The 13,152-nt window shown below is 39.8% G+C and overlaps 1 protein-coding gene across 5 annotated transcripts in view; it reads right to left on the reverse strand.

Moving 5' to 3' along the window:
* cnot2 (CCR4-NOT transcription complex, subunit 2) overlaps positions 1-13,152 on the reverse strand; it is a 144,969-nt gene that overhangs the window by 76,143 nt on the left and 55,674 nt on the right. The gene's annotated exons all lie outside the window — the stretch shown is intronic.

Raw genomic sequence — 13,152 nt, forward strand, 5'->3', positions numbered from 1 at the left:
TGTCAAACGCAGCAACAGACTTCTATTTATCTACTTGTCTTCAAGAATAATGCTCTGATAAATGTGTATTGTTTTCACAGCACTAATCTCTGGAGAAATATGAAGTCTTTTGGGAATATCTACAGGAATAAACATTTATACTTCTATATTACTGACTGTGTATGTTAATTAAATCTTTATTTAATAAAGTTTTGTTTTGATAATAAATCTCAACTGTGTTTATTAGAAAAAAAACTGATAGATCTTGTTATTTAAAATCTGTCACCAAGATATTGATATCACTATCTATAGAGAATAGAAGAGAATCCCTACCATGTGGAAACAGGCCCTTCGGCCCAAAAAGTCCAAACCGACCCTCTGAGCATCCCGCCCAGATCCATCCCCTATAACCCACCTTTAGCTACACATCTTTGAACACCACGGGCAATTTAGCATGACCAATCCACCTAACCTGCACATCTTTGGACAGTGGGAGGAAATCGGAGTACCCGAAGGAAACCCACCCAGACACAGGGAGAATGTGCAAATTCCACTCAGACAGACGCCAAAGGATGGAACCCAGGTCCCTGGTGCTGTGAGGCAGCAGTGCTAACCATTGAGCCACGATATGCTTTTGAATCATGTCCCTTACTGCTAAATCTGACAAGATTTTCTACTCCAAAATAGCAGTGCAATTTCTTCTTTGCTGGTGGTTAAGACAAAACTTCATAAAAGCAATTAAATAGATTTTAGTTAATGGAGTTTTAAAAAGATAAGGTCTTTATTAATTACAGTTAATTTGGTTTGCTCATCCACTAGGCAGAGGGCAAAACCAACAGGGTTATACATTCAAATAGTTGAATTCCAAGACATTACTGGCATAACAATTGTATCATTATACAGAACCAGACCGGTCACTAGACCTGTGAGGCTACAGGTAAATTGAGACTTTCTAGATGTCATACAGCGGTTTTGCGAGTTTCTATCTTGAACGCCAAAGCTAGCAAATTTTCACTCCACTCAATGAGTCTCAGTCAGCTATTTTGTAAAATTAGGTTCTATGTTTCAGGCTTTCTGTCTACTACTGCAAGCATATTCTGTAACATACATTAGAAATGAAATAACTACATTTCCATCATTCCTCTCACTTCTTTTATTTGTTTACTGAACTTCTATTATTGCATGGTTAAACTGTAACTAAACAAGTTATAGATCACAATTCTACTTCCTTCTCCCTTCTCAGGTTTGTTTTGTGCTGCTTTTCTTAAAATAAAACCATCTCTGCTCTCCAGGTTGGCCTTCTGCTGTTTGTTTCTTCATTGTACTGTGCCATTTTACCTATTTTCTCATAGACTGACTTAGAGAAGTCAGGGCAATTTATCTTATTTCTCAATACAGTACTGTTCTAGACCTTAAAAAGTTTAATTTATTGCAAAATAGGTGCTGAGTATTTGCACACTTTTCTGCATTATATTAGTATTCCCTTTTTAAATACCTTCCACATAGTTCCTAGAGATCTTGTAAATGAGAAACTCCACAGATTTTCACTCAGAAAATCAATAGATCCACTCAGAAACAAAGGAATAGAGTGATGGGACGCAAATACACTTAAGAATGTAAACAGTACATGCAGCACAAAGATATCCACATGCAGTTATTTTGTTATCTACAATGGAACTAAAAATGTAAAATTCCAAAATTTCTACTATTGACATATTGTTAACAATATGGTATTTACAAAGATCATCAAAAAGAAACACTGTACTGAAACACATTTTCTTGAAGAGGCTAACAATGCAAAGTCCAGGTTTTTAGTGCAACATTTTAAAATGTAAAACCTGATAACAGGCTACCATTTGCTCCACTGAATAACAAAACTGAATACAACCAAGTGAATAGAGGAAAATCATGTTTGGTGCTGCACATGTCATGACTTCACTACATGCTCCATAAACCCCGCAAAATCTCTAAAAACATTGGGCACACCCAGAAACCAATATTCAATTAAATTTATGAATCTTCCATGTGCAAACGTCACCAAATAGGTGAATTCCGCACTATATTTTTTCAGTTTTCTATTCAATGCATTATTCCCAGCAAGGCAGAAACGAAACACATTTAAGGCATTTCCATGTGCTTCTGCATATTATCCCCTCTCTTTTTGTTGGTGTTTAAACAAAATAATTAATCTGTCCATTAAAGGGTCAAGACATCTTAAACACTGATGTATTTTAGAAAGCAGAATATAACACCTATTTAGACAAGTGTAAATATACAGACATGTTTTCTGACTCACTGTGAACAGTGACCCAGGAGACCTTGTAAGATTTATTATTTAAGGGACAATGCCAGACCTCACATCAAACTGTAATATAAATAGAATACATGTTGAATAGCACATTAGTGGAAATAGATGAGATTACATGCTAGACCCAAAAATATACGTGAAACTGTACCGTTTAACTTAAACCCAACATTTAATGATTGGCCATTCATACCGATCATTTTGTATCAATCATCATGTAGGTCAAATATTAACTCAGTATATCTTATGCAGGAAGTAATTTTGGAAATATTTTGCTACGATTCTGTCACAGAAAAAGTTATAATATAGAATATATCAAGAGTTTAAAGTTATGAGGAAAAAAGATCCCATCTTCCAGTGTATCTTAAAGAAAGGCAAATGAAGACTAAGATTTATATATTTTTTACATTCCAAGCCACTGAATGTCTCAAAGCACTCATCAGTCAATTAATTCTTCCTCTGAAGTGCACCAACTCTTGAAATGTCAGAAACACCATACTTAATTTTTGCACAGCAAGCTACCACAAACAACAATGTGATAATTACCAAGGTATTTCAAATAATGGTTGGATTTCGCAAGGTCTAAAGAATGCAGATCAAGGAGGCATAATCTTAAAATTATAGCTATGCTATTCAGAAATCAGGAGACACCTTCTTCCTGCGATAAATTCATACGTCATGAAGAGATTTTTCAAATGGCCGAATGAAGTTCAGTATAATAGTTAGAGTTTAAAAAGGACTCAAAACTTTCCAAAACAAAAATGAATGATTTACATCAAGGCTACATTTTAAATAAACAAATAAATTCAAGTGGCAACTACTATACCTTTGCTCTTTTTCAGTAAGGCTTGAATGCTTTCAATCTCCACTATTATCACATATTCTCTGCAACTAGCATGTCACATATGTGGATATTTTCGGAGGCTTAAAAATAACAGATCAGTTAGATTTATGATTAACAACAGGAACTGATCAAGAAAAGTGCTTCCTATGTTCCAATATATTACCTTGAAAACAAGGGAGATCTAAACATATCCACTTCCAAATAAATAATAGAAAGACTGAAGTCACTGTTTTCACTGTCTGCTCCGAACTCTGGGCCCTACCTACCAATTCCATCTCTCGTTCTCACAACAGTCAAAGACTAAGTCAGTCCATTTGCAACCTTGGCATCATACAGAATCCTGAGAGATGCTTCCTCCAATTCATGCTATCAATGAGATCATCCATTTCTATCTCCATAACATTACTGGGCTGCCTATTTCTTGGCTTTTCTGCTACTGAAAACCTCATTCAAGCCTTTGCTACATCTAAAACTTGGTAATTCCAGTGGTCTTCCACATTCTACCCTCAGTAAACCCGAGGTATCCAAAACTTTGCTGTCCACGTCCTACCCTGTAGCATGCTCTGTTCCTCTACTCTGTCAATGGCACAAGTAACGTCCTGATTTTGAGATGGTTATCCATTAGTTCAAATCTGTCAGTGGCCTTAATACTCCCCACCTCTAATCTCCTGCAGCTCTTGGCTCTCTAAGATCTCTATACTCCTCCAACTCTGGCCTTTTGGGCATTCATAATGTTAATTACTTCAACTGTTCAATCGCCTAAGCTTCAATTTCTGGAATACGCTACTAACACCTCTCCTCCTACCTAGCTCATTTTGGTAATTTGAGATACTCTTTAACATTTGTCTGACTGTAAAAGGTGAACATGACTACTGCGCAGATTCTATGTGCTGCACCCTTGGAGGAATCCTTTGCCAAGTTTGGAAGGATCCCACATATGAAGTCTGGCAAGGAAATTCAAAGCAAAAATACCACAAGGCCATCACTTTCCCTAAACCTTGATTTGGATGAGAATATAGAAGGCACAGTTTGCAGATGACACCAGAATTAGTGGAAGAGTGGACAGTGAAAAAGGTTATTATAAACAGATATTGATCAATTGGATCAATGGGCTGAGGAATGGAAGACGGAATTTAATTGCAACAAATGTGGGGTATTACATTTTGGTAAATACAAACAAGACACAGGACTTATACAACTAAAGTTAGAGCTTTGGGTAGTGTGGTAGAATGGAGAGACCGAGGGGTTCGGGTAAAAAATTCTTTGAAATTTGCACCACCGATAGGCAGGTTGGTTAAGAAGGTGTTTAACATGTTTGCCTTCAATGTTTCGACCTTTGAGTACAGAGGTTGGGATGTCATGTTGTCATTGCACAAGATGTTGCTGAGGCCTCTTCTGAAGTAGTATGTGTAGTTCTGGTTGCCCTGTCATAGGAAGGATATTATTAAACTGGAGGGCGTTCAGAAAAGGTTTATCAGGATGTTGCCAAATATGGAAGGCTTGAGTTATAAAGAAAGGATGGGTGGGCTAGGGGGTTTTCCACTTGAGTGTAGGAGGTTGAGAGAGTGACCTTATTGAGATTTATAAGTCACGAGGAGTACAGCTAAGAGGAATGCCAAAGCTTTTTTGCCCGGCGTGGGGGAGTTCAAAACTTGGCAGCATATTTTTAAGGTGAGAGGAGAAAGATTTAAAAAGGAGACGAATAGCAACTTTTTTTTAAAAAGCAGAGTGATTTGTATGTGGTCCAAACTGCCAAAGTGGAGAATGCAGGTACAGTTTAACGTTTAAATGGCATTTGGAAAAATTCATGAATAGGAAAGGTTTGGAGGGATATGGACCAAACGCAAGCAGGTAGGACTAGTACAGTTTGGGAACATGGGTCAGCATGGACTGGTTAGACCGAAGGGTCTGTTTCCATGTTGTATGACTCTGTGATTCAAATCCATCTTTACTCTGTATTCCTCAATAGCCGGAAGTAATAAGTTGAAAATTTCAATTGGCTCAGCATGCATAGTGACTTGTGGGAAAGACAGTTTCAGATTTTCAATACCTGATTGCAAGAAAAACAACCTCCTGATTTCATTACTACACAACTGTAATTTTAAGGTTGTGCTCCAGCACTTTGCATACCCCTCCCCTGCCCAGTAGTAGAAGTACCAATACTGTCAAAGGCTTGTGGCAAATAATATTCAAAGCTCAAGCACCATGTCATGCCATCTCCAACACGACAGAATCAATTCATCACAAACATTCCATGTTATTACCATCACTGAAACTCCCCTCAGTAACAACATTGAGGTTACAACTGACAAGAAACAAAATGGACCAAACATTTAAAAACAGTGGCTACAGGAGCATGGCAGACACTAACAATCCTCCAGCAAGTAACTCACCTGACTTCCCAGAGCATGTGAATCATCTACGTGGCACAACTCTGCAGTGTGATGGAATGCATTCCATTTGTCTGGATGAATGCAATTCCAACAACGCAAGAACCTTAACACCATCCAGAACAAAGCAGCCTATGTGAATAGCACCACATCCACTAACATTCACTCCTCCATCACCAATGCTCAATTGCAGCAGTAAGTACCATCAACAAGATGCACTGCAGAGATTAATTAAGGCTTCCTGAGATGGCACCTTCCAAACCCACCACCATCAAGGAGGACAAGGGGATGAGACATATGGGAACACCACCACCATTCCTTCACTGTCACTGGATCAAAACCATGGAATGGAACGGAGAGTCCACCTATCCCAAACAGACTACAGCAGGTCAAGGAGAAAGCTTATACCTACATTCTCAAGGTAAATTAGGGTTGGGCAACAAATGTTGGCCCAACCAGCAATGGGGCTGAATGCATAAAAAGAAAAGCAAAGTCCTTACTTGAAATGCCTTGATTAATCCTCAGCGTCATTCTGGTGAGCCTTTACTGGAGAAATCCAAAGGCTTTTTTTTTGAGGTTTGCAGCTCTGAACACAAGTACTTCATTTTGGTTTGACATAGACTGGAAAAACTGGAAAACCACTTTCTAACCTTAATATTCCTTTGAGATAAAGAGCAGCATTCTACTAGCTTTTCCTCCACATCATTTTTTTAGATTTGTGAAAATCCATGACCTCAAAAAAATGTCTGAAATAGAAGTGGAATGCTTCATTCAGAGCTACCAGAATTGCATCAATTCTGTCCCATAATATTTATCACTCAAATAACACCAGAAAAAGATCATCTGGTCATTATCACATTGCTGTTTTCAGGATGTGCTGCCTTTCTTGTTATAACAGGATCAACATTTCAAGAACTATGTCATTGCCAGTGAAGTGTTTTGAGATGTCATATTGTCAAGAACACCAGTATAGTGCAAGTTTGTTTTATATTGAGAGATAGGTTACAGTACTGAGGTGAAATTACTTCTTTCTTTCACAACTCCCAGTTTATCATAGAGAAAGCAATCTATTCTATCTTTGACAAATCAAAAGTACATGACTTTACACTTTCCATATACTGAACTTTATCTGCCTATGTTTCCCAGCTCACTTAGTCTACTATATTTGCAACTTCCCGGTTGCAAATTTTTTATGCAACTCTTTGGTCTCTCATACAACATGCTTATATATTGTAAAACATTCATTAAATTCTTTTGTTATGCACTAGTGTGCTTATCTCAATGTGTAAGAAATGTTAAAACTCCCCCATTACAACATGCTTTGTTTACTGCACTACATTTATCTTTTGCATCTACTACATACAATTTACCACTAGGGGGCCTATATATAACAGGAGTATAGACAGGAAGCGAAGAACAAAGAAAGCTGTTGAGGTGAATTTGCTACACAGCTTCAAATAATCAGAATGGGATTACCAAAATTGCTACACCGGAAATCTGTAAAATAGGGGAGTTAACTGTACAGAAATGTGACAAAGAATTAAACGTAGACAGCAATGTAAACTGGTTCCAGATTATGTTGGGCTGAGCTCAAAAAAAACCAGCTCAGAAGATATTCTGGAGTCTGCACTTGAGAATAAAATGGAAAACATTTTCAGCAAGGTAATTTAAGGACACAGACAGGTAACAGAAATGGAAAGAAAACTGGTGCAAGGACAGGATACAGCAAGGAAACAAAGGGGACCGGAAACAAAGGGGATAGGAAACAAAGGGGACAGGAAACGAGGGACTGGAAACGAAGAAATGACTAACATTTCGAGGATTTAACTGGAGAGGCAACTGGGGATTAGGAATTGAAGATGTGGCCTTTTATCCAAGATGTGAGGGTTGACAGCAGAGGAGCTCCAAAATGAGCACTGGGATGCTATTGTTCAGGGCCACAACGAAGTGATCAGAGATAATGTGGTTATACTTTGAAAGCTTCCTCAGCATATTTGTTTTTCGTAATTCATTCATGGGATGTGGGCATCACTGGCTGGTCTGCATTCTTAATACCCGTCCTTAGTTGCCCTTGAAGAGGTGATGGTGAGCTGCCTTCTTGAAACGCTGTAGCCCACGCACTGTGGGCTCACCAACAATGCCATTAGGGAGTGAACTCCAGGATTTTGACTGAGCAACAGAGAAAAAAAAGCGCTACAATTCCACGTCAGGATTGTGAGGGGCTTGGAGGAGAACTTGCAGGCGGTAATGGTCCCATGTATCGGCTCCCATTTACCTTCTAGGTGGAAGTGGTCATGGATTTAGAAGGTGCTGACTGAAGATCTTTCATGAGTTTCTTCCGTGCATCTTATAGATAGTAAACACTGCTGCTAATGAGAGTCAGCAGTGGAGGGAGTCGATGTTTGTGAAACTGGTACCAAACAAGTGGCTGCTTTGTCCTGGATGGTGTCTAGCTTCTTGAGTGTTATTGGAGCTGCATTCATCTACACAAATGGGGAGTATTCCATCATGATCATTTCATCATTAGTGGCGAGTTCAGTTGAGTTTCTAGCCAACGATAACCCTAAGGCTGTTGATAGTGGCAGATTCAGTAACAGTAACACTATTGAATGCCAAAGAGTGGTGGTTAGATTGTCTCTTACTGGAGTTAGTCACTGCCTGGCATGAATGTTACCTGCCACTTATCAGCCAATGCCTGGATATTGCCCAGATCTTGACGCATTTGGCCATGAACTGCTTCAATGTCTGAAGAGTCATGAATGGTGCTAAATAATGCGCAATACCTCAGTGAACATTCCCATTTCTGATCTGATGATGGATTTAAGGTCATTGATGAAGCAGATGAAGATTGCTGGGTCTGAGGAACTCCTCCTGAGATGACTGACATTCAACAACTGCAATCATCTTCATATGTGCCAGGTATGACTCTAATCAACAAGAATTTGCCCCCGATATCCATTGATTCCAGTTTTACTAAGGTTCCTTGATGACACACTCATTTGAATATGGCTTTTACGTCAAAGGCTGTTATCCTCACCACACCTATAGAATTCAGCTCTTTTGGTCACGCTTGAACCAAGACTGTAACACAGTTGGGCACTGAGTGGCCCTGGCGGAACCGAAACTGGGCATCATGAAGCAGGTTATTGCTGAGCAGGTGCTGCTTGATAGCACCTTCCATCTGGGTATTGTTGTTCAAGAGTAGACTAATAGCCAATAATTGGCCAGGTCGAATTTGAGCTGCTTTTTGTATTTAGGACATAAGTGGACAATTTTCCACCTTGTCAGGTAAATGCCTTGAAAAGTTAGTCATTTCTTCATTTCTTGTCCCCTTCATTTCTTACCATACTGGACAAGCTTGTCTACTGGAGTGGCAAGTTCTGGAGTACAAGTCTTTAGTACTATTTCTGGAATGTTGTCAGAGCCCTTAGCCTTTTTCACACGCAGTGGCTCCAACAATTTCTTGATGTCATGTGGAGTGAACCAAATTGGCTCAAGATTGGTCTCTGTAACCCTAGGGACCACTGGTGGAGACAGAGATGATCAGTCATTCAGCACTTCTGACTGAAGATTGCTGTGAATGCTTCAGGCTTATCTTCTGCACTGAAACTTATTGAGCTCTTCCATCATTGAATGTCCTCCTACAGTAAGTTGTTTAATTGTTCACGACTATTCACAACTGGATGTGGCAGGACTGCAGAACTTAGATCTGATCTACTGGTTGAGGGATTGCTCAGCTTTGTCTATCACTTGCTGCTTATGTTGTCTGGCATGCAAGCAATCCAGTCTGGCGGCTTCACCAGGTTAATATCTCATTTTTATGTATGTCTGGTACATCTCATGACATGCCCTCCTGCACTCGCTATTGAACCAGGGTTGATCGCCTGGCTTGATGGTGATGGTTCAGTGCCAGGCTATGAGGTTGGAGATCAAGCTGGAGTACAATTCTGCTGTTGATGGCTCTCCAGACTTAGGCACCAGATCTGTTCAAAACCTACCCCGTTTAGCACAGTGGTAGTGGGGCTGCACAACACTGTGACAATATTATGGCTTTAAGTGGAGTACTTTGCCCTGAAAAAGGTCAAGAGGTAGAGAGCAGTCTACTCAGAGGCCCTACAGCAAGCACTTTGTGAGGCCTTGAGATTTTTTTTTAAAATGCAGGAACATAGAAGCAACCTGAGAATTAGACTTTGCCCAGGTAGTGGTTATAGGATGTTACTATATTGGAACAGTTAATTAGGCCATAAGACCTTAAGACATAGGAGTAGGACATAGGAAGTAAGGCCATTCAGCCCATCAAGTCCACTCTGCCATTTAAATCATGGCTCATGTGCATTACAACTCCACTTCCCTGCACTCTCCCCGTAGCCCTTGATTCCTTCTAAAATCAAGAATTTGTCGATCTCTGCCTTGAAGGCATCCAATGTCCCGGCCTCCACTGCACTCCGTGGAAATGAATTTCACAAGCCCACCACATTCTGGCTGATGAAATATCGTCTCATTTCAGTTTTAAATTTACCCTCTCTAATTTTAAGGCTGTGCCCACGGGTCCTAGTCTCCCCCCCCCCTAACGGAAACAACTTCCTAGCGTCCACCCCTTCTAAACCATACATTATCTTGTAAGTTTCTATTCGATCTCCCCTCAACCTTCTAAACTCTAACGAGTACAATCCCAGGATCCTTAGCCGTTCATCATACGTTAAACCTACCATTCCAGGGATCATCCATGTGAATCTCCGCGGGACACGCTCCAGGGATAGTATGTCCTTCCTGAGGTGTGGGGCCCAAAATTGGACACATTATTCTAAATGGGGCCTAACTAGAGCTTTATAAAGCCTCAGAAGCACATCGCTGCTTTTATATTCCAACCCTCTTGAGATAAACGACAACATTACATTCACTTTCTTAATTACAGACTCTACCTGCAAGTTAACCTTTAGAGAATACTGGACCAACACTCCCAGATCCCTTTGTACTTCTGCTTTGCGCATTTTCTCACCATTTAGAAAATAGTCCATGCCTGTATTCTTTTTTCCAAAGTGCAAAACCTCACATTTGCTCACATTGAATTTCATCAGTCATTTCCTGGACCACTCTCTGAAACTATCCAAATCTTTCTGCAAATTAGTAGCAATTAATACACATTGTTAATCATTTCGATAGAGTTACAGTTAAGCCAACTCTTTCCTTTTTATTTTGTTTGTATTATAACTACATGAATAAAGTGTGTTTTGCTTCAAATTTGGTAGTTTGACCAATCAAATTGCATCAAGAGCGCAACACCTGGCACTTGCCTTTGAAATATGAAAAAGTTAAGGTCTAGAATATCTTCCTAGTATATTCTGACAGAAGCTTGGTGTGGACCATTGCAACACGATGTAAGGTATTTGCAATGTGAAAGTGGAATTTTGTCTCCGCAGAGATTGTGCAGCAATCAGTGTTACCAATCCTGTCATGTACACATGCAAGTACAGCTGGCAGATTAGTAAGGATGAGGTCAATTATGTCTTTCCTTCACTACCCACCTGGGGTCTCAAACGTACATAAGTATAACATTGTACAAGAAAGAAATACTTTTGGTTTGTTCGCTGGATAGAGTCAAATTCTGATGTTTGTTTCCTTCATATGCTACTGTACTGAACTGAACTGTTTTAATCAGTATGTATGTATGTACGTACATAAAGATATTTTATAAATAAAGTATATTTTTGAAATAAATAAACTTGCTGCAGACTCAGTCTCACAGCTAAAGTAGGAGTTCAGGTAAACAGCAGGAGGTTTCTTTACCCATGTTCAATCTGAAGCCATGTGATTTCATGGGGTCCAGAGTCAATTTTGAAGGCTGAGGGCAGCTCCCTCCTGATCACATACCACTGTGCCGCCACCACTGCTGGGTCTTTCCTACCAGTCGGATAGAATTTATCCAGGGATAGTGACAGCGTGGTCTGGGACATTGTCTGGAAGGTATGATTTCATGAGTATGCCAATGTCAGTCTGTTGTTTAATCTATCAGACAGTTCTCCAATTTAGGAACTAGGCCCCAGACATTACTAAATAGGACTTTGCAGGGTTGACTGGGCTATTTCTGCCATTGTCTTTTCCAGTGCCTAGGGTGATGTTAAGTGATTCATCTGGTTTTGTTTCTTACTTGATTTTGTAGCAATTGATACAACCGAGTAGCTTATTAGACAACTGCATTGCTGTGTGGTCTGGAGTCACATGCAGACCAGGAGAGGACATTAGTGAGCCAGATAGGGTTTTCCGGCAATCGACAATGGTTTCACGATCATCAGTAGATTAATCTTCTGGGGTCCTGGATTTGAACCCCACCACGGCAGATGGTAGAATTTGAGCCAAGTTTCTGGATTAATAGTATAGCAATAATACCACGAGGCTGTTGCTTCCCCTTCCGAAAAAAGCAAGATTAACCGACAATAGCAAGGACAGACGGTGGCAGTAGGAATTTGGTTTAGTCACAGAAAGGTAACTATCGCTCTGTGAAAAATAATAGTAGAAAATAGGCAAGTTTTCTCTGGAAAAAAGAACCTTAAAAAGGAGAGTGAAGGCAGCATTTGGTATGCTTGCCCCTATCACAGAGTGCATTGAGGATCGGAGTTGCCGGTCATTTCGCGGCTGTACAGGATATTGGTTAGGTCACTTTTAGAACGGTGTGTCCAATTCTGATCTCTTTGCTATAGGAAGGATGTTTTTAAAGTTGAAAGGATTCAGAAAAGATTTACAAGAATGTTGCCAGGGTTCGAGGGTTTGAGCTGTAGGGAGAGGCTGAATAGGCTGGGGCTATTTTCCCTGGAGCGTCAGAGGCTAAGGGGTGACCTTACAGAAGTTTATAAAATCATGACGGGCAAAGATCGGGTGAACAGGTAGGGTCTTTTAACCAGGGTAGGGGAGTCCAAAACTAAATGGCATGGGTTTAAAGGTGAGAAGGGAAAAATTTAAAAGTGACCTAAGGGGCAACTTTTTCATGCAGACGTTGATATGTGCGTGTGTGTGAAAAGTGCTGCCAGTGAAAGTGGAGGAGGCTGGTGCAATTACAACATTTAAAAGGCATCTGGATGGGTAGATAAATAGGAAGGGTTTCGAGGGATATGGGCCAAATGCTAGCAAATGGGACTAGATTAATTTAGAATATCTGGTTGGCATGGGCAAGTGAGATCAACAGGTCCGTTTCCATGCTGTACAGCTCTAGAACTCTAAAGAAACAGGGACAGGATGATCAGGTGAATCATATATGTTTACTGAGGCTCAAACTGCAGCTGCTAGAAAAAAAGAACTACAGAAACTCAAGTTCATGAAGTTACTAGTGCAATGAATACAGAAAACCCACTAATATATTTAAAAATTGAAAAGATGTAGTCCAGTTATAACCATCATGGTAAATCATAAATAAGCATTATTACACTGTTTTCAGTGACAGGATCTTTAACTACATATTATGCAACATTCAGATATGCAACATTCAGATCTTAAGACAGAACCAACATGGAAGGACACAAAATTAGGTACCATATAGAATGGACAATAATTTCATGCACAATAAAGGGAGTTTCAGCTTAACAAATAATTCAATACAATAATGCTACAATTTTGTTGTTCTTCCCTGTTTCACTCACAGC

Source organism: Stegostoma tigrinum, chromosome 18 (genome assembly GCF_030684315.1).
Source record: "Stegostoma tigrinum isolate sSteTig4 chromosome 18, sSteTig4.hap1, whole genome shotgun sequence".
Taxonomy (NCBI): Eukaryota; Metazoa; Chordata; class Chondrichthyes; order Orectolobiformes; family Stegostomatidae; genus Stegostoma; species Stegostoma tigrinum.